Below are 26722 nucleotides of genomic sequence, written 5' to 3'. Positions count from 1 at the left end.
AAAAGAGCTAAATTCTCAATATTTGAAGTAACTTTGACCTTTGACCTTTACCTAATATTCAGGGTCAAAGGTCAATGATCACATTGCAGTTGGTCCCATGTTTCTATGATTATCCGTTTAAAAGTTAACGATTAGCACAAACACATAAAAGGGCAATAACTCATATAAGGGGTCAGCGGATCCTTTCACACTGAATATGTTGAAGTTGTGCTTTGAGAAACCGAAAACATTGGTAAAGGTTTGATGTCTCTATGGTCTATGGTTTCAAAGGGGTAGCGATAACAAGGTTAATAATGTAAGGGGCAATAACTTTTAAAGGGGTCAGTCTTAGGGTACAGGTATCAAATCTTTAAAATGGATTTAAAAGGACATACTAAAGATTCAATTATATGTAGTATATGTTGAAAGACAAAACAGATCTAAAAAGAGCTAAATTTCTCATATTTTGAATGACCTTGACCTTTGACCTTGACATAAATCAAAAGGTCAAAGAATGGAGCTTCTAGTGCAGTTGGTCCCATGTCTCTAGGATAAATGGTTTTAATTTTTTTTTAATTATTTGTAAAAATCAAAACCTTTCAGGGGCAATAACTCATAAAAGGGGTCGAAGAATATTTTCGCAATGACTAGATTGAAGAGTCTCCTTGAATAGTTGAAGACATTGGTGAAGGTTTGGTGTCTCTACGATCTATCGTTTCAGAGGAGTAGCGATAACAAGGTTAATACTGTAAAGGGCAATAACTTTTAAAGGGGTCAATCTTAGGGTACAGGAATTAAATCTTTAAAATAGATTTAAAAGGACATACTAAAGATTCAATGATATGTAGTATATGTTGAAAGACAAAAGAGATATCAAAAGAGCTAAATTTCTCATATTTTGAATGACCTTGACCTTTGACCTTGACATAAATTAAAAGGTCAAAGAATGGAGATTCTAATGCAGTTGGTCCCATGTCTCTAGGATAAATGGTTTTATTTTTTTTTAATTATTTGTAAAAATAGAAACCTTTCAGGGGCAATAACTCATAAAAGGGGTCGAAGAATATTTTCGAAATGACTGGATTGAAGAGTCTCCTTGAATAGTTGAAGACATTGGTGAAGGTTTGGTGTCTCTACGATCTATGGTTTCAGAGGAGTAGCGATAACAAAGTTAATACTGTAAAGGGCAATAACTTTTAAAGGGGTCAATCTTAGGGTACAGGAATTAAATCTTTAAAATAGATTTAAAAGGACATACTAAAGATTCAATTATATGTAGTATATGTTGAAAGACAAAAGAGATATAAAAAGAGCTAAATTTCTCATATTTTGAATGACCTTGACCTTTGACCTTGACATAAATTAAAAGGTCAAAGGATGAAGATTGTAATGCAGTTGGTCCCATGTCTCTAGGATAAATGGTTTTAAATTTTTTCAATTATTTGTAAAAATTAAAAACTTTCAGGGGCAATAACTCATAAAAGGGGTCGAAGAATCTTTTTGCAATGAATAGATTGAAGAGTCTCCTTCACTAGTCGAAGACATTGGTGAAGGTTTGGTATCTTTACGGTGTATGGTTTCGGAGGAGTAGCGATAACAAGGTTAATACTCTAAGGGGCAATAACTTTTAAAAGGGTCAGTCTTAAGGTACAGGAATTAAATCTTTAAAATAGATTTAAAAGGACATACTAAAGATGCAATGATATGTAGTATATGTTGAAAGACAAAAGATATATAAAAAGAGCTAAATTTCTCATATTTTGAATGACCTTGACCTTTGACCTTGATATAAATCAAAAGGTCAAAGGATGAAGATTCTAATGCAGTTAGTCCCATGTCTCTAGGATAAATGGTTTTAAAAATTTTCAATTATTTGTAAAAATCAAAAACTTTCAGGGGCAATAACTCATAAAAGGGGTTGAAGAATCATTTCGCAATGAATAGATTGAAGAGTCTCCTTGACTAGTCGAAGACATTATTGAAGGTTTGGTATCTTTACGGTGTACGGTTTCGGAGGAGTAGCGATAACAAGCTTTTATTGCAAAAGGGGCAATAACTCCTTGAGGGGTCAAAGTTCATATACGCAGGGTGAACTGCCAAAATCTTTTAAGGAGTACATTCTTATGGGCTATAAATCTTTTCTATAAATCTTGAAACTCAAAATCACGGGGAGGAAAAATAATAATAATAATAATAATAATAAACAGAAGAATTTCAATAGGTCTTTCCACAGAAAGGTGGAAAGACCTAATAAACAGAAGAATATCAATAGGTCTTTCCACAGAAAGGTGGAAAGACCTAATAAACAGAAGAATATCAATAGGTCTTTCCACAGAAAGATGGAAAGACCTAATAATAATAATAATAATAAACAGAAGAATATCAATAGGTCTTTCCACAGAAAGATGGAAAGACCTAATAATAACTAGTAATCCTAATTGTTCGTGAACAATTAGAGGTCTTTCCACCTTTTCTGGATTTGTTTCTTGACCTTCAATCTTGATCCATTCTTCAGTAGGTCAAATGAGGCCAAAAAAGTTTCAAGTCAATGTAAACTTGGAAAACTTTCAGGGGCCATAACTATTTAAAGGGGTTGGTGAATCTTTTCGCACTGAATAGTTTGAAGAGTCTACTAAATCATTACAAAACATTAATGATTAAGGTTTGGTATTTCCAGGGTTAACGGTTTCGAAGGACTAGTGATAACAAGCTTTATTTGTAAGATGGGCAATAATTTTTAAAGGAGCCCGGCTTAAGGGCCAAGAAAGATGTTTTAATTGGTTTTAAAAGAACATACTAATGATGCAATGAAAAATGATGTATGTTGAAAGACAAAAGAGATATAAAAAGAGCTAAATTCTCAATATTTGAAGTAACTTTGACCTTTGACCTTTACCTAATATTTAGGGTCAAAGGTCAATGATCACATTGCAGTTGGTCCCATGTTTCTATGATTATCCGTTTAAAAGTTAACGATTGGCACAAACACATAAAAGGGCAATAACTCATATAAGGGGTCAGCGGATCCTTTCACACTGAATATGTTGAAGTTGTGCTTTGAGAAACCGAAGACATTGGTGAAGGTTTGGTGTCTCTACGGTCTATGGTTTCAAAGGGGTAGCGATAACAAGGTTAATAATGTAAGGGGCAATAACTTTTAAAGGGGTCAGTCTTAGGGTACAGGTATCAAATCTTTAAAATGGATTTAAAAGGACATACTAAAGATTCAATTATATGTAGTATATGTTGAAAGACAAAAGAGATCTAAAAAGAGCTAAATTTCTCATATTTTGAATGACCTTGACCTTTGACCTTGACATAAATTAAAAGGTCAAAGAATGGAGCTTCAAATGCAGTTGGTCCCATGTCTCTAGGATAAATGGTTTTAATTTTTTTTAATTATTTGTAAAAATCAAAACCTTTCAGGGGCAATAACTCATAAAAGGGGTCGAAGAATATTTTCGCAATGACTAGATTGAAGAGTCTCCTTGAATAGTTGAAGACATTGGTGAAGGTTTGGTGTCTCTACGATCTATGGTTTCAGAGGAGTAGCGATAACAAGGTTAATACTGTAAAGGACAATAACTTTTAAAGGGGTCAATCTTAGGGTACAGGAATTAAATCTTTAAAATAGATTTAAAAGGACATACTAAAGATGCAATGATATGTAGTATATGTTGAAAGACAAAAGAGATATCAAAAGAGCTAAATTTCTCATATGCTGAATGACCTTGACCTTTGACCTTGACATAAATTAAAAGGTCAAAGAATGGAGATTCTAATGCAGTTGGTCCCATGTCTCTAGGATAAATGGTTTTTTTTTTTTTTTTAATTATTTGTAAAAATCAAAACCTTTCAGGGGCAATAACTCATAAAAGGGGTCGAAGAATATTTTCGCAATGACTAGATTGAAGAGTCTCCTTGAATAGTTGAATACATTGGTGAAGGTTTGGTGTCTCTACGATCTATGGTTTCAGAGGAGTAGCGATAACAAGGTTAATACTGTAAAGGGCAATAACTTTTAAAGGGGTCAATCTTAGGGTACAGGAATTAAATCTTTAAAATAGATTTAAAAGGACATACTAAAGATGCAATGATATGTAGTATATGTTGAAAGACAAAAGAGATATAAAAAGAGCTAGATTTCTCATATTTTGAATGACCTTGACCTTTGACCTTGACATAAATTAAAAGGTCAAAGGATGAAGATTCTAATGCAGTTGGTCCCATGTCTCTAGGATAAATGGTTTTAAATTTTTTCAATTATTTGTAAAAATCAAAAACTTTCAGGGGCAATAACTCATAAAAGGGGTCGAAGAATCTTTTCGCAATGAATAGATTGAAGAGTCTCCTTGACTAGTCGAAGACATTGGTGAAGGTTTGGTATCTTTACGGTGTACGGTTTCGGAGGAGTAGCGATAACAAGGTTAATACTTTAAGGGGCAATAACTTTTAAAGGGGTCAGTCTTGAGATACAGGAATTAAATCTTTAAAATAGATTTGAAAGGACATACTAAAGATGCAATGATATGTAGTATATGTTGAAAGACAAAAGAGATCTAAAAAGAGCTAAATTCCTCATATTTTGAATGACCTTGACCTTTGACCTTGACATAAATTAAAAGGTCAAAGGATGAAGATTCTAAAGCAGTTGGTCCCATGTCTCTAGGATAAATGGTTTTAAATTTTTTCAATTATTTGTAAAAATCAAAAACTTTCAGGGGCAATAACTCATAAAAGGGGTCGAAGAATCTTTTCGCAATGAATAGATTGAAGAGTCTCCTTGATTAGTCGAAGACATTGGTGAAGGTTTGATATCTTTACGGTGTACGGTTTCGGAGGAGTAGCGATAACAAGCTTTTATTGCAAAAGGGGCAATAACTCCTTGAGGGGTCAAAGTTCATATACGCAGGGTGAACTGCCAAAATTTTTTAAGGAGTACATTCTTATGGACTATAAATCTTTTCGATAAATCTTGAAACTCAAAATCACGGGGAGGAAAAATAATAATAATAATAATAATAATAATAATAATAATAAACAGAAGAATATCAATAGGTCTTTCCACAGAAAGATGGAAAGACCTAATAATAAACAGAAGAATATCAATAGGTCTTTCCACAGAAAGGTGGAAAGACCTAACTAGTAATCCTAATTGTTCGCGAACAATTAGAGGTCTTTCCACCTTTTCTGGATTTGTTTCTTGACCTTTGATTTTGATCCATTCTTCAGTAGGTCAAATGACCACCACCCCCCCCCAAAAAAAATTGATATGGCTAGAAAAGAAATTCAAATTTGCCGCCTTGAGTGTTGTAGTGTTGGAGATTAAGGCCTTGGTTTCGCACGATAGTACCGGTCAAATATTTGAAAAAAAGGGGTGTGAGTGTTTCATAACCGGCACATATCAGGTAAAAGTGTAATGGGACTTGTGCAGGTGTTTGGGGGTGACTTTGGGCCTGTTAGATATGATATTTGGAGGTGCAAAGAAACCGGATGTAACATTTTCCTAGATTGTAACTGCTCGTGCATGCTGGGAGTCTACAAGCCTCATGTTGATGTTGTGAAGATGAACTGGATTTGACCGTGTGTGTTGTGGATTGTGGAATTGAATATACAGTTTGTAATTGCTCATCCTATGTGTTCTAATTCACGGAGACAATGTCTTTCAGTCATTTCACCCAAGGAGGCATGCATATACGGATTTATAGGCTTTGATAACAAACAACCAAAATGGCGGCCGGACTGAATTAGAAAGTGTCTGAGTGCATGTAGGATATCTGAACGGAGAATAGGAGTACTGCATCCCATCTGATCCTGCAGGTAAGTGTTTATTTGTTTACAATGACAGTCGGGATGGAATGTCAATGAGTTCAACTGTCAAGTAAAGTTGCATCATCATTATCAAAAAAAAAAAACTTAGTCTTTATGTTGATGCAGGCAGACAATTGAATCTGGCCTATGTCTTTTCATGAATGTAAATGGAATTCATGTTTGATTGACAAGACAGTCAAGAAATGGAAGAAATTGGTGTAGGTCAGATGTGTAGGTGTAGGTCAGATATAAGCTAGAATCCTGTAATTGTTGCATGGCATGAGACCGGTCAAAATAGTGTATTTAAACAGCTGATCACAGACAGATCACTTGAAGGGTGGGGGATTTCTTCCTTGGGGACGACAGGCGTGATGGGTGAGTTGGCCTTACTCGTGGAGACTGGCCCCTGGATGCGTGACCTTGACCTTTGACCTTGACCCACTTTCAAGGTCAAACATAAAAAAACAACAACAACTGAACTTAGTCTTTATTTTGATGCACTAGCTCAGTGGCAGACATTGATGTCTTTTCTTGAATGCAAATGCAATTAATGTTTGATTTACAAGGAAGTCAAGAAATGGGTGTAAGTCAGATGTGTAGGTGTCGGTCAGATTAGCTAGAATCCTGTTGTTGGGCATGAGACCGGTCAAAATTGTGTATAAACAGCTGATCACAGACAGATCACTTGAAGGGTGGGGGATTTCTTCCTTGGGGACGACAGGCGTGATGGGTGAGTTGGCCTTACTCGTGGAGACTGGCCCCTGGATGCGTGACCTTGACCTTTGACCTTGACCCACTTTCAAGGTCAAACTTTAAAAACCCATGGGAGAGAAAGTGTGACTTTGACCTTGACCCCATTTTGAAGGTCAGAGAGGTCACGGGGCTTCGTTTAAGTGGTCTCGCGTCTCTATCTACATCCGTGAAGAAGTTGTGGGCTCGAACGACGACGTCGGAGACTTTCGGGGGCGAGAACCGTGCTTCAGGGTTCTCGGTTTCCCTCGGTCAACTTCTCTGTGCGAGAGTGTTTTATCTTGAATTCGTCGGTCAAGGTCTCGGGTCTCCACGACTTGCGGTCTAGCAGGAGTAGCGATAACGGGGTTTTCGACCTTAAGTTGCCGCCATTCGCAGAGTGGTCAAAGTTCAGAGTTGACATTCATGATACCGAGACCAGTCTAGAATTCCATGCTGACCCATGTGATATTTCGATGCTATCTGAAGCGTGAAAGAGCGTATAAAAAGTGCCATTTTCTGGCCTTTCTGGATGACCTTGACCTTTGACCTTGACCTATTTTTCAAGGTCAAGGTCACCCAACCCGTTCCAGTGGGTTCGGTGTCTCTACGACGAATACTTTAGGAGTCGACAATTTCTTACGCAGAAACCGTAAAACACGAGGGGTACTAACTTCCTGAAAGGGTCCTCGAATCCTTTGGTTGAATTCCCATGTCAATTGGACCAAGTCACCTCTATGTTCTGGAAAAGGTCGGATGCTCCTATCATTCACGGTTTTCGAGAAGAACCGATAACAAGGGTTTTTCGCGTAAAGTCCTCCAAGTTCGTTAAAGGTCAAAGTTCAGTTACGCAGGGTCAAATCTGAGCATGTTTTGAGATGTCGAAAAGGATGGTCTACATTGATTTTCGATAAGTCTTAAGACGTCAAAAGCTTCTCGCGGCGGAAAGAAAAGAAGACAAATAATAATAATAACTAGTAATCCTAATTGTTCGTGAACAATTAGAGGTCTTTCCACCTTTTCTGGATTTGTTTCTTGACCTTCAATCTTGATCCATTCTTCAGTAGGTCAAATGAGGCCAAAAAACTTTCAAGTCAATGTAAACTTGGAAACTTTCAGGGGCCATAACTATTTAAAGGGGTTGGTGAATCTTTTCGCACTGAATAGATTGAAGAGTCTACTAAATCATTACAAAACATTAATGATTAAAGTTTTGTATCTCCAGAGTTAACGGTTTCGAAGGACTAGTGATAACAAGCTTTATTTGTAAGATGGGCAATAATTTTTAAAGGAGCCCGGCTTAAGGGCCAAGAAAGATGTTTTAATTGGTTTTAAAAGAACATACTAATGATGCAATGAAAAATGATGTATGTTGAAAGACAAAAGAGATATAAAAAGAGCTAAATTCTCAATATTTGAAGTAACTTTGACCTTTGACCTTTACCTAATATTCAGGGTCAAAGGTCAGTGATCACATTGCAGTTGGTCCCATGTTTCTATGATTATCCGTTTAAAAGTTAACGATTAGCACAAACACATAAAAGGGCAATAACTCATATAAGGGGTCAGCGGATCCTTTCACACTGAATATGTTGAAGTTGTGCTTTGAGAAACCGAAGACATTGGTGAAGGTTTGGTGTCTCTATGGTATATGGTTTCAGAGGAGTAGCGATAACAAGGTTAATACTGTAAAGGGCAATAACTTTTAAAGGGGTCAATCTTAGGGTACAGGAATTAAATCTTTAAAATAGATTTAAAAGGACATACTAAACATGCAATGATATGTAGTATATGTTGAAAGACAAAAGAGATCTAAAAAGAGCTAAATTTCTCATATTTTGAATGACCTTGACCTTTGACCTTGATATAAATCAAAAGGTCAAAGGATGAAGATTCTAATGCAGTTAGTCCCATGTCTCTAGGATAAATGGTTTTAAATTTTTTCAATTATTTGTAAAAATCAAAAACTTTCAGGGGCAATAACTCATAAAAGGGGTCGAAGAATCATTTCGCAATGAATAGATTGAAGAGTCTCCTTGACTAGTCGAAGACATTAGTGAAGGTTTGGTATCTTTACGGTGTACGGTTTCGGAGGAGTAGCGATAACAAGCTTTTATTGCAAAAGGGGCAATAACTCCTTGAGGGGTCAAAGTTCATATACGCAGGGTGAACTGCCAAAATCTTTTAAGGAGTACATTCTTATGGACTATAAATCTTTTCGATAAATCTTGAAACTCAAAATCACGGGGAGGAAAAATAATAATAATAATAATAATAACTAGTAATCCTAATTGTTCGTGAACAATTAGAGGTCTTTCCACCTTTTCTGGATTTGTTTCTTGACCTTCAATCTTGATCCATTCTTCAGTAGGTCAAATGAGGCCAAAAAACTTTCAAGTCAATGTAAACTTGCAAAACTTTCAGGGGCCATAACTATTTAAAGGGGTTGGTGAATCTTTTCGCACTGAATAGATTGAAGAGTCTACTAAATCATTACAAAACATTAATGATTAAAGTTTTGTATCTCCAGGGTTAACGGTTTCGAAGGACTAGTGATAACAAGCTTTATTTGTAAGATGGGCAATAATTTTTAAAGAAGCCCGGCTTAAGGGCCAAGAAAGATGTTTTAATTGGTTTTAAAAGAACATACTAATGATGCAATGAAAAATGATGTATATTGAAAGACAAAAGAGATATAAAAAGCTAAATTCTCAATATTTGAAGTAACTTTGACCTTTGACCTTTACCTAATATTCAGGGTCAAAGGTCAATGATCACATTGCAGTTGGTCCCATGTTTCTATGATTATCCGTTTAAAAGTTAACGATTAGCACAAACACATAAAAGGGCAATAACTCATATAAGGGGTCAGCGGATCCTTTCACACTGAATATGTTGAAGTTGTGCTTTGAGAAACCGAAGACATTGGTGAAGGTTTGGTGTCTCTATGGTCTATGGTTTCAGAGGAGTAGCGATAACAAGGTTAATACTGTAAAGGGCAATAACTTTTAAAGGGGTCAATCTTAGGGTACAGGAATTAAATCTTTAAAATAGATTTAAAAGGACATACTAAAGATGCAATGATATGTAGTATATGTTGAAAGAGAAAAGAGATCTAAAAAGAGCTAAATTTCTCATATTTTGAATGACCTTGACCTTTGACCTTGACATAAAGTAAAATGTCAAAGGATAAAGATTCTAATGCAGTTAGTCCCATGTCTCTAGGATAAATGGTTTTAATTTTTATCAATTATTTGTAAAAATCAAAAACTTTCAGGGGCAATAACTCATAAAAGGGGTCGAAGAATCTTTTCTCAATGAGTAGATTGAAGAGTCTCCTTGAATAGTTGAAGACATTGGTGAAGGTTTGGTGTCTCTACGGTCTATGGTTTCAGAGGAGTAGCGGTAACAAGGTTAATACTGTAATGAGCAATAACTTTTAAAGGGGTCAATCTTAGGGTACAGGAATTAAATCTTTAAAACAGATTTAAAATGACATACTAAAGATGCAATGATATGTAGTATATGTTGAAAGACAAAAGAGATATAAAAAAAGCTAAATTTCTCATATTTTGAATGACCTTGACCTTTGACCTTGACATAAATTAAAAGGTCAAAGGATGAAGATTCTAATGCAGTTGGTCCCATGTCTCTAGGATAAATGATTTTAATTTTTTTCAATTATTTGTAAAAATTAAAAACTTTCAGGGGCAATAACTCATAAAAGGGGTCGAAAAAACTTTTCGCAATGAATAGATTGAAGAGTCTCCTTGAATAGTTGAAGACATTGGTGAAGGTTTGGTGTCTCTACGGTCTATGGTTTCAGAGGAGTAGCGATAACAAGGTTAATACTGTAAAGGGCAATAACTTTTAAAGGGGTCAATCTTAGGGTACAGGAATTAAATCTTTAAAATAGATTTAAAACGACATACTAAAGATGCAATGATATGTAGTATATGTTGAAAGACAAAAGAGATCTAAAAAGAGCTAAATTTCTCATATTTTGAATGACCTTGACCTTTGACCTTGACATAAATTAAAAGGTCAAAGGATGAAGATTCTAATGCAGTTGGTCCCATTTCTCTAGGATAAATGATTTTAATTTTTTTCAATTATTTGTAAAAATTAAAAACTTTCAGGGGCAATAACTCATAAAAGGGGTCGAAGAATCTTTGTGCAATGAATAGATTGAAGAGTCTCCTTCACCAGTCGAAGACATTGGTGAAGGTTTGGTATCTTTACGGTGTACGGTTTCGGAGGAGTAGCGATAACAAGGTTAATACTCTAAGGGGCAATAACTTTTAAAAGGGTCAGTCTTAAGGTACAGGAAGTAAATCTTTAAAATAGATTTAAAAGGACATACTAAAGATGCAATGAAATGTAGTATATGTTGAAAGACAAAAGAGATATAAAAAGAGCTAAATTTCTCATATTTTGAATGACCTTGACCTTTGACCTTGATATAAATCAAAAGGTCAAAGGATGAAGATTCTAATGCAGTTGGTCCCATGTCTCTAGGATAAATGGTTTTAAATTTTTTCAATTATTTGTAAAAATCAAAAACTTTCAGGGGCAATAACTCATAAAAGGGGTCGAAGAATCATTTCGCAATGAATAGATTGAAGAGTCTCCTTGATTAGTCGAAGACATTGGTGAAGGTTTGATATCTTTACGGTGTATGGTTTCGGAGGAGTAGCGATAACAAGCTTTTATTGCAAAAGGGGCAATAACTCCTTGAGGGGTCAAAGTTCATATACGCAGGGTGAACTGCCAAAATTTTTTAAGGAGTACATTCTTATGGACTATAAATCTTTTCGATAAATCTTGAAACTCAAAATCACGGGGAGGAAAAATAATAATAATAATAATAATAATAATAATAATAATAATAAACAGAAGAATATCAATAGGTCTTTCCACAGAAAGATGGAAAGACCTAATAATAAACAGAAGAATATCAATAGGTCTTTCCACAGAAAGGTGGAAAGACCTAACTAGTAATCCTAATTGTTCGCGAACAATTAGAGGTCTTTCCACCTTTTCTGGATTTGTTTCTTGACCTTTGATTTTGATCCATTCTTCAGTAGGTCAAATGACCACCCCCCCCCCCCCCAAAAAAATTGATATGGCTAGAAAAGAAATTCAAATTTGCCGCCTTGAGTGTTGTAGTGTTGGAGATTAAGGCCTTGGTTTCGCACGATAGTACCGTTCAAATATTTGAAAAAAAGGGGTGTGAGTGTTTCATAACCGGCACATATCAGGTAAAAGTGTAATGGGACTTGTGCAGGTGTTTGGGGGTGACTTTGGGCCTGTTAGATATGATATTTGGAGGTGCAAAGAAACCGGATGTAACATTTTCCTAGATTGTAACTGCTCGTGCATGCTGGGAGTCTACAAGCCTCATGTTGATGTTGTGAAGATGAACTGGATTTGACCGTGTGTGTTGTGGATTGTGGAATTGAATATACAGTTTGTAATTGCTCATCCTATGTGTTCTAATTCACGGAGACAATGTCTTTCAGTCATTTCACCCAAGGAGGCATGCATATACGGATTTATAGGCTTTGATAACAAACAACCAAAATGGCGGCCGGACTGAATTAGAAAGTGTCTGAGTGCATGTAGGATATCTGAACGGAGAATAGGAGTACTGCATCCCATCTGATCCTGCAGGTAAGTGTTTATTTGTTTACAATGACAGTCGGGATGGAATGTCAATGAGTTCAACTGTCAAGTAAAGTTGCATCATCATTATCAAAAAAAAAAAACTTAGTCTTTATGTTGATGCAGGCAGACAATTGAATCTGGCCTATGTCTTTTCATGAATGTAAATGGAATTCATGTTTGATTGACAAGACAGTCAAGAAATGGAAGAAATTGGTGTAGGTCAGATGTGTAGGTGTAGGTCAGATATAAGCTAGAATCCTGTAATTGTTGCATGGCATGAGACCGGTCAAAATAGTGTATTTAAACAGCTGATCACAGACAGATCACTTGAAGGGTGGGGGATTTCTTCCTTGGGGACGACAGGCGTGATGGGTGAGTTGGCCTTACTCGTGGAGACTGGCCCCTGGATGCGTGACCTTGACCTTTGACCTTGACCCACTTTCAAGGTCAAACATAAAAAAACAACAACAACTGAACTTAGTCTTTATTTTGATGCACTAGCTCAGTGGCAGACATTGATGTCTTTTCTTGAATGCAAATGCAATTAATGTTTGATTTACAAGGAAGTCAAGAAATGGGTGTAAGTCAGATGTGTAGGTGTCGGTCAGATTAGCTAGAATCCTGTTGTTGGGCATGAGACCGGTCAAAATTGTGTATAAACAGCTGATCACAGACAGATCACTTGAAGGGTGGGGGATTTCTTCCTTGGGGACGACAGGCGTGATGGGTGAGTTGGCCTTACTCGTGGAGACTGGCCCCTGGATGCGTGACCTTGACCTTTGACCTTGACCCACTTTCAAGGTCAAACTTTAAAAACCCATGGGAGAGAAAGTGTGACTTTGACCTTGACCCCATTTTGAAGGTCAGAGAGGTCACGGGGCTTCGTTTAAGTGGTCTCGCGTCTCTATCTACATCCGTGAAGAAGTTGTGGGCTCGAACGACGACGTCGGAGACTTTCGGGGGCGAGAACCGTGCTTCAGGGTTCTCGGTTTCCCTCGGTCAACTTCTCTGTGCGAGAGTGTTTTATCTTGAATTCGTCGGTCAAGGTCTCGGGTCTCCACGACTTGCGGTCTAGCAGGAGTAGCGATAACGGGGTTTTCGACCTTAAGTTGCCGCCATTCGCAGAGTGGTCAAAGTTCAGAGTTTACATTCATGATACCGAGACCAGTCTAGAATTCCATGCTGACCCATGTGATATTTCGATGCTATCTGAAGCGTGAAAGAGCGTATAAAAAGTGCCATTTTCTGGCCTTTCTGGATGACCTTGACCTTTGACCTTGACCTATTTTTCAAGGTCAAGGTCACCCAACCCGTTCCAGTGGGTTCGGTGTCTCTACGACGAATACTTTAGGAGTCGACAATTTCTTACGCAGAAACCGTAAAACACGAGGGGTACTAACTTCCTGAAAGGGTCCTCGAATCCTTTGGTTGAATTCCCATGTCAATTGGACCAAGTCACCTCTATGTTCTGGAAAAGGTCGGATGCTCCTATCATTCACGGTTTTCGAGAAGAACCGATAACAAGGGTTTTTCGCGTAAAGTCCTCCAAGTTCGTTAAAGGTCAAAGTTCAGTTACGCAGGGTCAAATCTGAGCATGTTTTGAGATGTCGAAAAGGATGGTCTACATTGATTTTCGATAAGTCTTAAGACGTCAAAAGCTTCTCGCGGCGGAAAGAAAAGAAGACAAATAATAATAATAACTAGTAATCCTAATTGTTCGTGAACAATTAGAGGTCTTTCCACCTTTTCTGGATTTGTTTCTTGACCTTCAATCTTGATCCATTCTTCAGTAGGTCAAATGAGGCCAAAAAACTTTCAAGTCAATGTAAACTTGGAAACTTTCAGGGGCCATAACTATTTAAAGGGGTTGGTGAATCTTTTCGCACTGAATAGATTGAAGAGTCTACTAAATCATTACAAAACATTAATGATTAAAGTTTTGTATCTCCAGAGTTAACGGTTTCGAAGGACTAGTGATAACAAGCTTTATTTGTAAGATGGGCAATAATTTTTAAAGGAGCCCGGCTTAAGGGCCAAGAAAGATGTTTTAATTGGTTTTAAAAGAACATACTAATGATGCAATGAAAAATGATGTATGTTGAAAGACAAAAGAGATATAAAAAGAGCTAAATTCTCAATATTTGAAGTAACTTTGACCTTTGACCTTTACCTAATATTCAGGGTCAAAGGTCAGTGATCACATTGCAGTTGGTCCCATGTTTCTATGATTATCCGTTTAAAAGTTAACGATTAGCACAAACACATAAAAGGGCAATAACTCATATAAGGGGTCAGCGGATCCTTTCACACTGAATATGTTGAAGTTGTGCTTTGAGAAACCGAAGACATTGGTGAAGGTTTGGTGTCTCTATGGTATATGGTTTCAGAGGAGTAGCGATAACAAGGTTAATACTGTAAAGGGCAATAACTTTTAAAGGGGTCAATCTTAGGGTACAGGAATTAAATCTTTAAAATAGATTTAAAAGGACATACTAAACATGCAATGATATGTAGTATATGTTGAAAGACAAAAGAGATCTAAAAAGAGCTAAATTTCTCATATTTTGAATGACCTTGACCTTTGACCTTGATATAAATCAAAAGGTCAAAGGATGAAGATTCTAATGCAGTTAGTCCCATGTCTCTAGGATAAATGGTTTTAAATTTTTTCAATTATTTGTAAAAATCAAAAACTTTCAGGGGCAATAACTCATAAAAGGGGTCGAAGAATCATTTCGCAATGAATAGATTGAAGAGTCTCCTTGACTAGTCGAAGACATTAGTGAAGGTTTGGTATCTTTACGGTGTACGGTTTCGGAGGAGTAGCGATAACAAGCTTTTATTGCAAAAGGGGCAATAACTCCTTGAGGGGTCAAAGTTCATATACGCAGGGTGAACTGCCAAAATCTTTTAAGGAGTACATTCTTATGGACTATAAATCTTTTCGATAAATCTTGAAACTCAAAATCACGGGGAGGAAAAATAATAATAATAATAATAATAACTAGTAATCCTAATTGTTCGTGAACAATTAGAGGTCTTTCCACCTTTTCTGGATTTGTTTCTTGACCTTCAATCTTGATCCATTCTTCAGTAGGTCAAATGAGGCCAAAAAACTTTCAAGTCAATGTAAACTTGCAAAACTTTCAGGGGCCATAACTATTTAAAGGGGTTGGTGAATCTTTTCGCACTGAATAGATTGAAGAGTCTACTAAATCATTACAAAACATTAATGATTAAAGTTTTGTATCTCCAGGGTTAACGGTTTCGAAGGACTAGTGATAACAAGCTTTATTTGTAAGATGGGCAATAATTTTTAAAGAAGCCCGGCTTAAGGGCCAAGAAAGATGTTTTAATTGGTTTTAAAAGAACATACTAATGATGCAATGAAAAATGATGTATATTGAAAGACAAAAGAGATATAAAAAGCTAAATTCTCAATATTTGAAGTAACTTTGACCTTTGACCTTTACCTAATATTCAGGGTCAAAGGTCAATGATCACATTGCAGTTGGTCCCATGTTTCTATGATTATCCGTTTAAAAGTTAACGATTAGCACAAACACATAAAAGGGCAATAACTCATATAAGGGGTCAGCGGATCCTTTCACACTGAATATGTTGAAGTTGTGCTTTGAGAAACCGAAGACATTGGTGAAGGTTTGGTGTCTCTATGGTCTATGGTTTCAGAGGAGTAGCGATAACAAGGTTAATACTGTAAAGGGCAATAACTTTTAAAGGGGTCAATCTTAGGGTACAGGAATTAAATCTTTAAAATAGATTTAAAAGGACATACTAAAGATGCAATGATATGTAGTATATGTTGAAAGAGAAAAGAGATCTAAAAAGAGCTAAATTTCTCATATTTTGAATGACCTTGACCTTTGACCTTGACATAAAGTAAAATGTCAAAGGATAAAGATTCTAATGCAGTTAGTCCCATGTCTCTAGGATAAATGGTTTTAATTTTTATCAATTATTTGTAAAAATCAAAAACTTTCAGGGGCAATAACTCATAAAAGGGGTCGAAGAATCTTTTCTCAATGAGTAGATTGAAGAGTCTCCTTGAATAGTTGAAGACATTGGTGAAGGTTTGGTGTCTCTACGGTCTATGGTTTCAGAGGAGTAGCGGTAACAAGGTTAATACTGTAATGAGCAATAACTTTTAAAGGGGTCAATCTTAGGGTACAGGAATTAAATCTTTAAAACAGATTTAAAATGACATACTAAAGATGCAATGATATGTAGTATATGTTGAAAGACAAAAGAGATATAAAAAAAGCTAAATTTCTCATATTTTGAATGACCTTGACCTTTGACCTTGACATAAATTAAAAGGTCAAAGGATGAAGATTCTAATGCAGTTGGTCCCATGTCTCTAGGATAAATGGTTTTAATTTTTTTCAATTATTTGTAAAAATCAAAAACTTTCAGGGGCAATAACTCATAAAAGGGGTCGAAGAATCTTTTCGCAATGAATAGATTGAAGAGTCTCCTTGAATAGTTGAAGACATTGGTGAAGGTTTGGTGTCTCTACGGTCTATGGTTTCAGAGGAGTAGCGATAACAAGGTTAATACTGTCAAGGGCAATAACTTTTAAAGAGGTCAATCTTAGGGTACAGGAATTAAATCTTTAAAATAGATTTAAAAGGACATACTAAAGATGCAATGATATGTAGTATATGTTGAAAGACAAAAGAGATCTAAAAAGAGCTAAATTTCTCATATTTTGAATGACCTTGACCTTTGACCTTGACATAAATTAAAAGGTCAAAGGATGAAGATTCTAATGCAGTTGGTCCCATGTCTCTAGGATAAATGATTTTAATTTTTTTCAATTATTTGTAAAAATTAAAAACTTTCAGGGGCAATAACTCATAAAAGGGGTCGAAAAAACTTTTCGCAATGAATAGATTGAAGAGTCTCCTTGAATAGTTGAAGACATTGGTGAAGGTTTGGTGTCTCTACGGTCTATGGTTTCAGAGGAGTAGCGATAACAAGGTTAATACTGTAAAGGGCAATAACTTTTAAAGGGGTCAATCTTAGGGTACAGGAATTAAATCTTTAAAATAGATTTAAAACGACATACTAAAGATGCAATGATATGTAGTATATGTTGAAAGACAAAAGAGATCTAAAAAGAGCTAAATTTCTCATATTTTGAATGACCTTGACCTTTGACCTTGACATAAATTAAAAGGTCAAAGGATGAAGATTCTAATGCAGTTGGTCCCATTTCTCTAGGATAAATGATTTTAATTTTTTTCAATTATTTGTAAAAATTAAAAACTTTCAGGGGCAATAACTCATAAAAGGGGTCGAAGAATCTTTGTGCAATGAATAGATTGAAGAGTCTCCTTCACCAGTCGAAGACATTGGTGAAGGTTTGGTATCTTTACGGTGTACGGTTTCGGAGGAGTAGCGATAACAAGGTTAATACTCTAAGGGGCAATAACTTTTAAAAGGGTCAGTCTTAAGGTACAGGAAGTAAATCTTTAAAATAGATTTAAAAGGACATACTAAAGATGCAATGAAATGTAGTATATGTTGAAAGACAAAAGAGATATAAAAAGAGCTAAATTTCTCATATTTTGAATGACCTTGACCTTTGACCTTGATATAAATCAAAAGGTCAAAGGATGAAGATTCTAATGCAGTTGGTCCCATGTCTCTAGGATAAATGGTTTTAAATTTTTTCAATTATTTGTAAAAATCAAAAACTTTCAGGGGCAATAACTCATAAAAGGGGTCGAAGAATCATTTCGCAATGAATAGATTGAAGAGTCTCCTTGATTAGTCGAAGACATTGGTGAAGGTTTGATATCTTTACGGTGTATGGTTTCGGAGGAGTAGCGATAACAAGCTTTTATTGCAAAAGGGGCAATAACTCCTTGAGGGGTCAAAGTTCATATACGCAGGGTGAACTGCCAAAATCTTTTAAGGAGTACATTCTTATGGACTATAAATCTTTTCGATAAATCTTGAAACTCAAAATCACGGGGAGGAAAAATAATAATAATAATAATAATAATAATAATAACTAGTAATCCTAATTGTTCGAGAACAATTAGAGGTCTTTCCACCTTTTCTGGATTTGTTTCTTGACCTTCAATCTTGATCCATTCTTCAGTAGGTCAAATGAGGCCAAAAAACTTTCAAGTCAATGTAAACTTGGAAAACTTTCAGGGGCCATAACTATTTAAAGGGGTTTGTGAATCTTTTCGCACTGAATAGATTGAAGAGTCTACTAAATCAGTACAAAACATTAATGATTAAGGTTTGGTATCTCCAGGGTTAACGGTTTCGAAGGACTAGTGATAACAAGCTTTATTTGTAAGATGGGCAATAATTTTTAAAGGAGCCCGGCTTAAGGGCCAAGAAAGATGTTTTAATTGGTTTTAATAGAACATACTAATGATGAAATGAAAAATGATGTATGTTGAAAGACAAAAGAGATATAAAAAGAACTAAATTCTCAATATTTGAAGTAACTTTGACCTTTGACCTTTACCTAATATTCAGGGTCAAAGGTCAATGATCACATTGCAGTTGGTCCCATGTTTCTATGATTATCCGTTTAAAAGTTAACGATTAGCACAAACACATAAAAGGGCAATAACTCATATAAGGGGTCAGCGGATCCTTTCACACTGAATATGTTGAAGTTGTGCTTTGAGAAACCGAAGACATTGGTGAAGGTTTGGTGTCTCTATGGTCTATGGTTTCAAAGGGGTAGCGATAACAAGGTTAATAATGTAAGGGGCAATAACTTTTAAAGGGGTCAGTCTTAGGGTACAGGTATCAAATCTTTAAAATGGATTTAAAAGGACATACTAAAGATTCAATTATATGTAGTATATGTTGAAAGACAAAAGAGATCTACAAGAGCTAAATTTCTCATATTTTGAATGACCTTGACCTTTGACCTTGACATAAATTAAAAGGTCAAGGAATGGAGATTCTAATGCAGTTGGTCCCATGTTTCTAGGATAAATGGTTTTAATTTTTTTTAATTATTTGTAAAAATCAAAAACTTTCAGGGGCAATAGCTCATAAAAGGGGTCGAAGAATATTTTTGCAATGAATAGATTGAAGAGTCTCTTTGAATAGTTGAAGACATTGGTGAAGGTTTGGTGTCTCTACGGTCTATGGTTTCAGAGGAGTAGCGATAACAAGGTTAATACTGTCAAGGGCAATAACTTTTAAAGGGGTCAATCTTAGGGTACAGGAATTAAATCTTTAAAATAGATTTAAAACGACATACTAAAGATGCAATGATATGTAGTATATGTTGAAAGACAAAAGAGATATAAAAAGAGCTAAATTTCTCATATTTTGAATGACCTTGACCTTTGACCTTGATATAAATCAAAAGGTCAATAGATGAAGATTCCAATGCAGTTGGTCCCATGTCTCTAGGATAAATGGTTTTAATTTTTTTCAATTATTCGTAAAAATCAAAAACTTTCAGGGGCAATAACTCATAAAAGGGATCGAAGAATCTTTTCGCAATGAATAGGTTGAAGAGTCTCCTTGACTAGTCGAAGACATTGGTGAAGGTTTGGTATCTTTACGGTGTACGGTTTCGGAGGAGTAGCGATAACAAGGTTAATACTCTAAGGGGAAATAACTTTTAAAGGGGTCAATCTTAAGATACAGGAATTAAATCTTTAAAATAGATTTAAAAGGACATACTAAACATGCAATGATATGTAGTATATGTTGAAAGACAAAAGAGATATCAAAAGAGCTAAATTTTTCATATTTTGAATGACCTTGACCTTTGACCTTGATATAAATCAAAAGGTCAAAGGATGAAGATTATAATGCAGTTGGTCCCATGTCTCTAGGATAAATGGTTTTAAATTTTTTCAATTATTTGTAAAAATCAAAAACTTTCAGGGGCAATAACTCATAAAAGGGGTCGAAGAATCATTACGCAATGAATAGATTGAAGAGTCTCCTTGGCTAGTCGAAGACATTAGTGAAGGTTTGGTATCTTTACGGTGTACGGTTTCGGAGGAGTAGCGATAACAAGCTTTTATTGCAAAAGGGGAAATAACTCCTTGAGGGGTCAAAGTTCATATACGCAGGGTGAACTGCCAAAATCTTTTAAGGAGTACATTCTTATGGACTATAAATCTTTTCGATAACTCTTGAAACTCAAAATCACGGGGAGGAAAAATAATAATAATAATAATAATAATAAACAGAAGAATATCAATAGGTCTTTCCACAGAAAGATGGAAAGACCTAATAAACAGAAGAATATCAATAGGTCTTTCCACAGAAAGATGTAAAGACCTAATAATAAAAAACAGAACAATATCAAAAGGTCTTTCCACAGAAAGGTGGAAAGACCTAATAATAATAATAATAATAAAAAACAGAACAATAACAAAAGGTCTTTCCACAGAAAGGTGGAAAGACCTAATAATAATAATAAACAGAAGAATATCAATAGGTCTTTCCACAGAAAGATGGAAAGACCTAAATATATGGTTAACTTTTCTTTAAAAAAGCATTTTTTAAAAATAAAGCAAGTCTATAAAATGAAGTTTAAAGGCAAGGCACCAAGAAGGTTTCGGCCCTCATAAATAAAAATAATTTTATCATCAGAAAAAGTCTATAGTTTGGAAGATTATCAAGTAAAATATACACAATATCAAGTTAAAAGTACAATACATTCAATACATCAAACAAGAGTTTTCATGTAAAAATGTATTATACTGAAACCTTTGAAGAAAAAAACTTGTCAAAGAAAAAACAGGGCCTATCAAAGGTTTCAGGTAAGAAAGCATGCAATTAATAAGCAAATTAAGAATTATTTGCATATCAATTTGACCAAACTATGTTATGTGTTAATAAACCTGATGCCTATAAATTAATTGAAATAAAAATGTAACTTAAATCTTTTAATATTATCATGTGGATCCTGTGTTAGCATTTAGGCTGAATCAACTTATGACATCAAAATTTATCGATCGATATTGAACATGTTCAAGTACATGTAAGTAACTGTGTATAATATTGATACATTAACTCCTAACAGGTACTGGTCAAGCAGTTTATTATTAAGTATTCCACACAGTATTGTTTTCCAAATGTTTTGTTCAACACATGGCCTGATTTAACATGGGTATATACCAGAAATGTGAATTTTCCAAGAGGGTCTCCAGGGAAATTTAGGCAGTAAATTGACACATTAAATTTTTTGAGGCAAGAAATTAAAATACAATATTTATTATAGCTATTAAGTATTAGTTTTCTCTTCTCAACCCTCTATGGAATGTATCTATCAAGTCCTCTTTCAAGGGTAGATAATTCTTGGTGTAGCACCAAACTTTGGTTGACTATTGAGGTTGTTTTTGTAGATCCTATTTTGTAGATTCTATTAAATAAATAATCAATCAAATACATTCCGTCTCGTAAATGCTCGTTTTACTGCCACAAACTACAGTGCATTAGCCAATCAAAATGCATTTTACAAAACAGTTGCATTAGAATGTGGTTTTTTTGGTATTTAAACTCAACCTTACCACTGAATAAAAGTCTTAAACACGTACTGGTTTTCTTTGTACAATATCTTAAGCACTCTGAAAGAAATTAATTATGTGGTTTAACACCATCCTAAGGAAATGTTAAGGTGGACCTTTCTCACACAATTTTTTTTAAATGCTGGAATTTTCCCAGTGTTCCACCATACATCAACAAAAAATGTTCAAGTACAAGGGGGGAGGGAGGGGGGGGCACCAGCTTCCATATGAAAATTTGCAAAAAGAAGGGGGCCGGGCCCCATAGCCCTTTACTCTACAGGCTTGCATAAATACACATTTATTATGACAAATAATTTATAATCAGAAAGCTAACTTGAGTTTTTGGTTAAGGAACAATAAATATAACAAATAATAAGAACAATAAATAACTTCAAACAAAAAGTTAACAACAAGAAAATAAAAATAAAAAAAATTCTAACAAGATGTGTTTGTGAAACACAAATGCCCCCGATAATGGCCAATTCCGAAAATGGCCAAGGTCACAAGGGCAAATATCTTGGTACCAGTAGAAAGATCTTGTCAAAAGAAATGCTCATGTACAATATGAAAGCTCTAATATTTACCATTTAGAAGTTATGACCAATGTAAAAAAAATAATTTAAAGTAGGTCAAATGTCAAGGTCAAAAGGTTCAATACCAACGGAAAGATCTTGTAACAAGGAATACTCATGTGAAATATCAAAGCTCTATCTCTTACTCTTCAAAAGTTATTAGCAAGGTTAAAGTTTTCAAAAAGTAGGTCAAACTCCAAGGTTAAGACATTGATCCCCTATTGTGTCCCAACCCTACCAGGGGGTCATTATTTGAACAATTCAGAGTATGCATTATGTCAAGAAGCTTTCACATAAGATTTACCTTTTTTTTTTGGTCCAGTTGCTTTTGGGAAGGAGATTGTTTAAGATTTGTTGCAATATATTCCAATGTAAAACTTTGATTCCCTATTGTAGCCCTACCCTACTCCTGGGGTGATGCTTTCGATCATTTAGAATCAACATTATATCAGGAAGCTTCACAAAAGTTTCACCATTTCTTCCACGATGGTTCTTTAAAAGAAAATTTTTAAATGACCCCACTTTATTTTTTACCTTTTCTTGATTATCCCCCCTTGGAAAGGAACTGGTCCTTTATATGAAGAATTGAATGCAGCACGACAAAGATCTTTTCAAATAATGTACAAAATCTATATTATAAAAATACTGCAATGATTATGCTTAAAATAGAAATATTCTTATATTCTTTTTGTTTTCATTAAATTCAAGAAAGTAAATACGGTTACAACGGTACTATAAAATAAGTCATCATTACTTCATTACTAAAACTATAAATTAAATTCTTTTAATAGAGAAAAACAACAATGTAACAGTGAGGTTAAACACATTCTTTCTTTTTGTGCAAAAATTAAGCCATGCAGTGTGCTATAATTTATTACTGTAATTAAGCTATTTAAGTCATACAAAAATTTATTCAACTCTGGTAGTGATGGGAATTGAACTTATGTCTTAGACTGTCCGTACACTACCTATAATGGTGTTAGATTGGTGCAGTAGAAGTGATAAAAAGTATTAGAAAGTAGTAAAGATTTCAGCAAGCAGAGAGAAAGAGCTTCAATTGTGTTATAAAGAAATTGGGAAAAATTAGGTTGTTTTCATACTAAATTATATATAACTCACCCCAGCCATCACCATCAATATATAATATTTTAAATATATCATGAGAAATATAAAGGAAAATGTGCATAAAAAATAAAAATATATGCAAAGCAAACTAAATATATATTTATCTAAGGCATGTTAATGTATATATAAATTGCTATTCTGAGAATTAAACCCATGTCCCCTTCCTCATAAGCCTGAAATAAATTAAAACATCTTCACCTAAAATCGGTATTTCAATCATCAATCTAGTCAAAATCAGACTTTCTTAAATCTACACCGTATACTCTGCGTAAGCGATTGTGAGCGTATCTTTGGGTCGGATTTTAATTAGATTGTTCAATCATCTGTCACAAAAATGTAACAATAGTTCAATATCTTGCAATTGCTGCAATCATAAAATGTCAAAATAAGACTAACTAGAGCTGTCTCAAGGATTATGGACTGATTACCCTGCAAGGTAGACAGAAAAGGTTCACTTTAAAATAGCTTAAAGAACTCAGCTATCTTGTTCAAATTCTCAGGGCCTAAGTCTTATAGAAATGTTATAAGGAATGAATGCTGTTACACTTCTTGTTGAGAGCAAAAATTGCAGTGAGTATGAAATCCATCAACAGTCCAAGCATCAAATTATCATGGACCAAAAACATTTAAATTCTCAGTTCTATGACCGTGACTTTATGTTCCTCTTCCAATTCAAGGTTTTGTCCTTTCAAATTTTAAATTTCTAAGATATATCTCTGAACTCTGAGACCTTGACCTTTGTATTAATGACATTTGTTTCTGACCTTGTTAAAACAATCATAGTGCAGGGTTGTTACACTTCTCAAAATCACAAGTATCATTCATGTCTTGTATAATCTTCTGAAGTTTTTTTTTCCACAACAAAGTTATGGATATATGTAACCGGATTATTTGTTTAAGACTTCTTCCAACAAAGTCTTAACCTGAAGACTTATACTAACAAAGTCTTATTACTCAATTCGCGTTGGTTTCAAAGTTTATTTCTAACATAAACTCAGCAACATTCAAATACAATACCAGGTTCTATTCTCTTCTCCCTTTTGACAAATTTACAAACGTATATATATATGAAATGGGTACGTGATTAACATTATTGACACTAATGCACTATAAGAAACGCAGCTGCAGTAGTGTACATTTTTGGTAACAAAACTGTCCCAACTGCCAATCATTTATGGATGATGCAGGTACTGGAATAACGGTATCGCGAGTTTTACTCATAAAGGTCGTACAAAACATGGTGACCTTTATGTATTTGTTTGCAATGCGGCTTACATAATTTCATCAGCTAAAATGACTAAATATGATCAGTGCGATTCCACAGGTCTGCATCACTCACATACATTGTAAATTTAATAATATAACCGGTAATTAAGGCTAATATAATCGATAAAGATAATGCAAGACTAATATAAGTGATAATACAATCCATTCTTAAGGTCATCTGGTTACACTCGTCCCCCTGATAAAAGAAATATTCCAGAAGGGAAGATTTCTTCCATCAAGCGCCCGACAGTGGAAATGACTTTTACTCATTCCTCTAACTTGAGACGATACCGACTGGTGACACACCAGCTAATACGTCTATTTTAAGAGGTAATGGTAAATTACATATTTCCCAAAACGACTTTATTCCGTCTCCGTCGGCTCTGGGAATCAACCAGTGACTAAGATGAATAGTTTTCAAGTCAGTGATCAGAATGGTATAGTCACTTGCATGATCAGGATGTCAACATATCAACCTAATATCCTTAAACAAGATGTGGCCAGGATATTAACATACATATATACCAACATATTATTCATTCATCAACATAGCGTTGTTTCTCAACAAGAATTGAGCAAAATTTGGGTTCACAAGTATAAAATCAATGTTTATAATGTTCTTGAAACGTGATTCAGGATTCAATAAAGTCAATCGGATAAAACAAAGTGTCCAGGATACAGAAAGCGACAGTGTTAATATCAAAGCACATATAGTTAATAATGTTCTCAAGCGATAATGTTCCAATATATCACGAACGGCCAGGATCATTCGATCTTCCTTGAATTACTTAGAATCATTCCATGGATAGTCGTTATCATTCCCTACACAAATATTCACAATATGAATTCACAGTTAAACACATCCATTTACGAATCATACATCACCGGTATATGTTGGTCTATGCTCGGATACAAGTTCATTGGTGGCACGGACGGGTAGGTTGCACCTGCCAAGACGCTTCTATCATCTTTCAAGTCGCTTGACGTCGTTGCCGAGAGTTCTTTTCGTTCTTGCAGATATCTTTGTGATAACGCATAGTCTGGTCGGTAAGGTTTATCAAGGTTAACACTTTTGTATGTAACTTTCTTGCTAGGTTGTAGCGAGTTTCTCTTTACCTTGCCTTTCGTGTTGGAGATGGAGCTCTTCTGATTTTTTTCATGGAATGTCTCTAAGGGGATCCATTCGATTTTGGCTGGATCCTTTCTTTCAGGTGGACCGTCTCCCTCTTTTCTTTCTCCCTTTGACTTGTTGCATCTTAGACACCCTAACTTACTTAACTTTTTCTTAACCTTATCCCTATTCCTAATTAACTTGCCAATGAGTATCAAAAGAAAGAAACCCATTGAAGCGATGGTAATATAGAACCAAGGGGATCCTACCCAAGGTGAGGTTTTCATAGATACTAATTGTTCCTCTGGCAATTCCGCCAAAAGTGTGTCTATTGGAAATTCTTTTATGTTTTTCAACTTCGGGGGAATTTTATACTTAGTTTTCTGAGGAAATCGTTGATTGAACTGTTCCCATAATGAATTGGTTTGAAGTTCGTTTAAGAAATCCTGAAAGCTGTTTGTCATATTATAATGAGTTTCCTTATTATAATATGGGGGCAAAAGTAACGATCCATGGTGTCCTGAACAACCCAATTCTAAGGTCAGTATGTCAATGGGTGGATTGGTGGTTTTACTCGAAACTTTTTGTCCACATTTTACATTAATAGTTAATGATTGAGATGACATTATTAGCCATTTCCCTTCACGCAGATTTCTTGCGTCTGGGTCAGCAGAACTAGTTTCTACAGAAATAGAACAGAATTTGTCAATTCCTTCCCTAATGTTTTGAAATAATTGCACGACACAGGCTTTTGAAGTAGCAACGGGGTAAAATGGTTTTTCGATAGGACAGAAATTACCATGCTGTTTCTCGCAATTCTGCAGTTCGACACTAGACAACGCAGTGTAGGTGTCATGAACATCATCGATAGCAAGAGCGGCGAGATTTAAATCAAATTTCGCTAGAAGATCAGTTTGGTTTGTTTT

The sequence above is a fragment of the Ostrea edulis genome, chromosome 4 (assembly GCF_947568905.1).
Source record: "Ostrea edulis chromosome 4, xbOstEdul1.1, whole genome shotgun sequence".
NCBI classification, from domain to species: domain Eukaryota; kingdom Metazoa; phylum Mollusca; class Bivalvia; order Ostreida; family Ostreidae; genus Ostrea; species Ostrea edulis.
Note: the sequence above shows the minus strand (reverse complement) of the source record.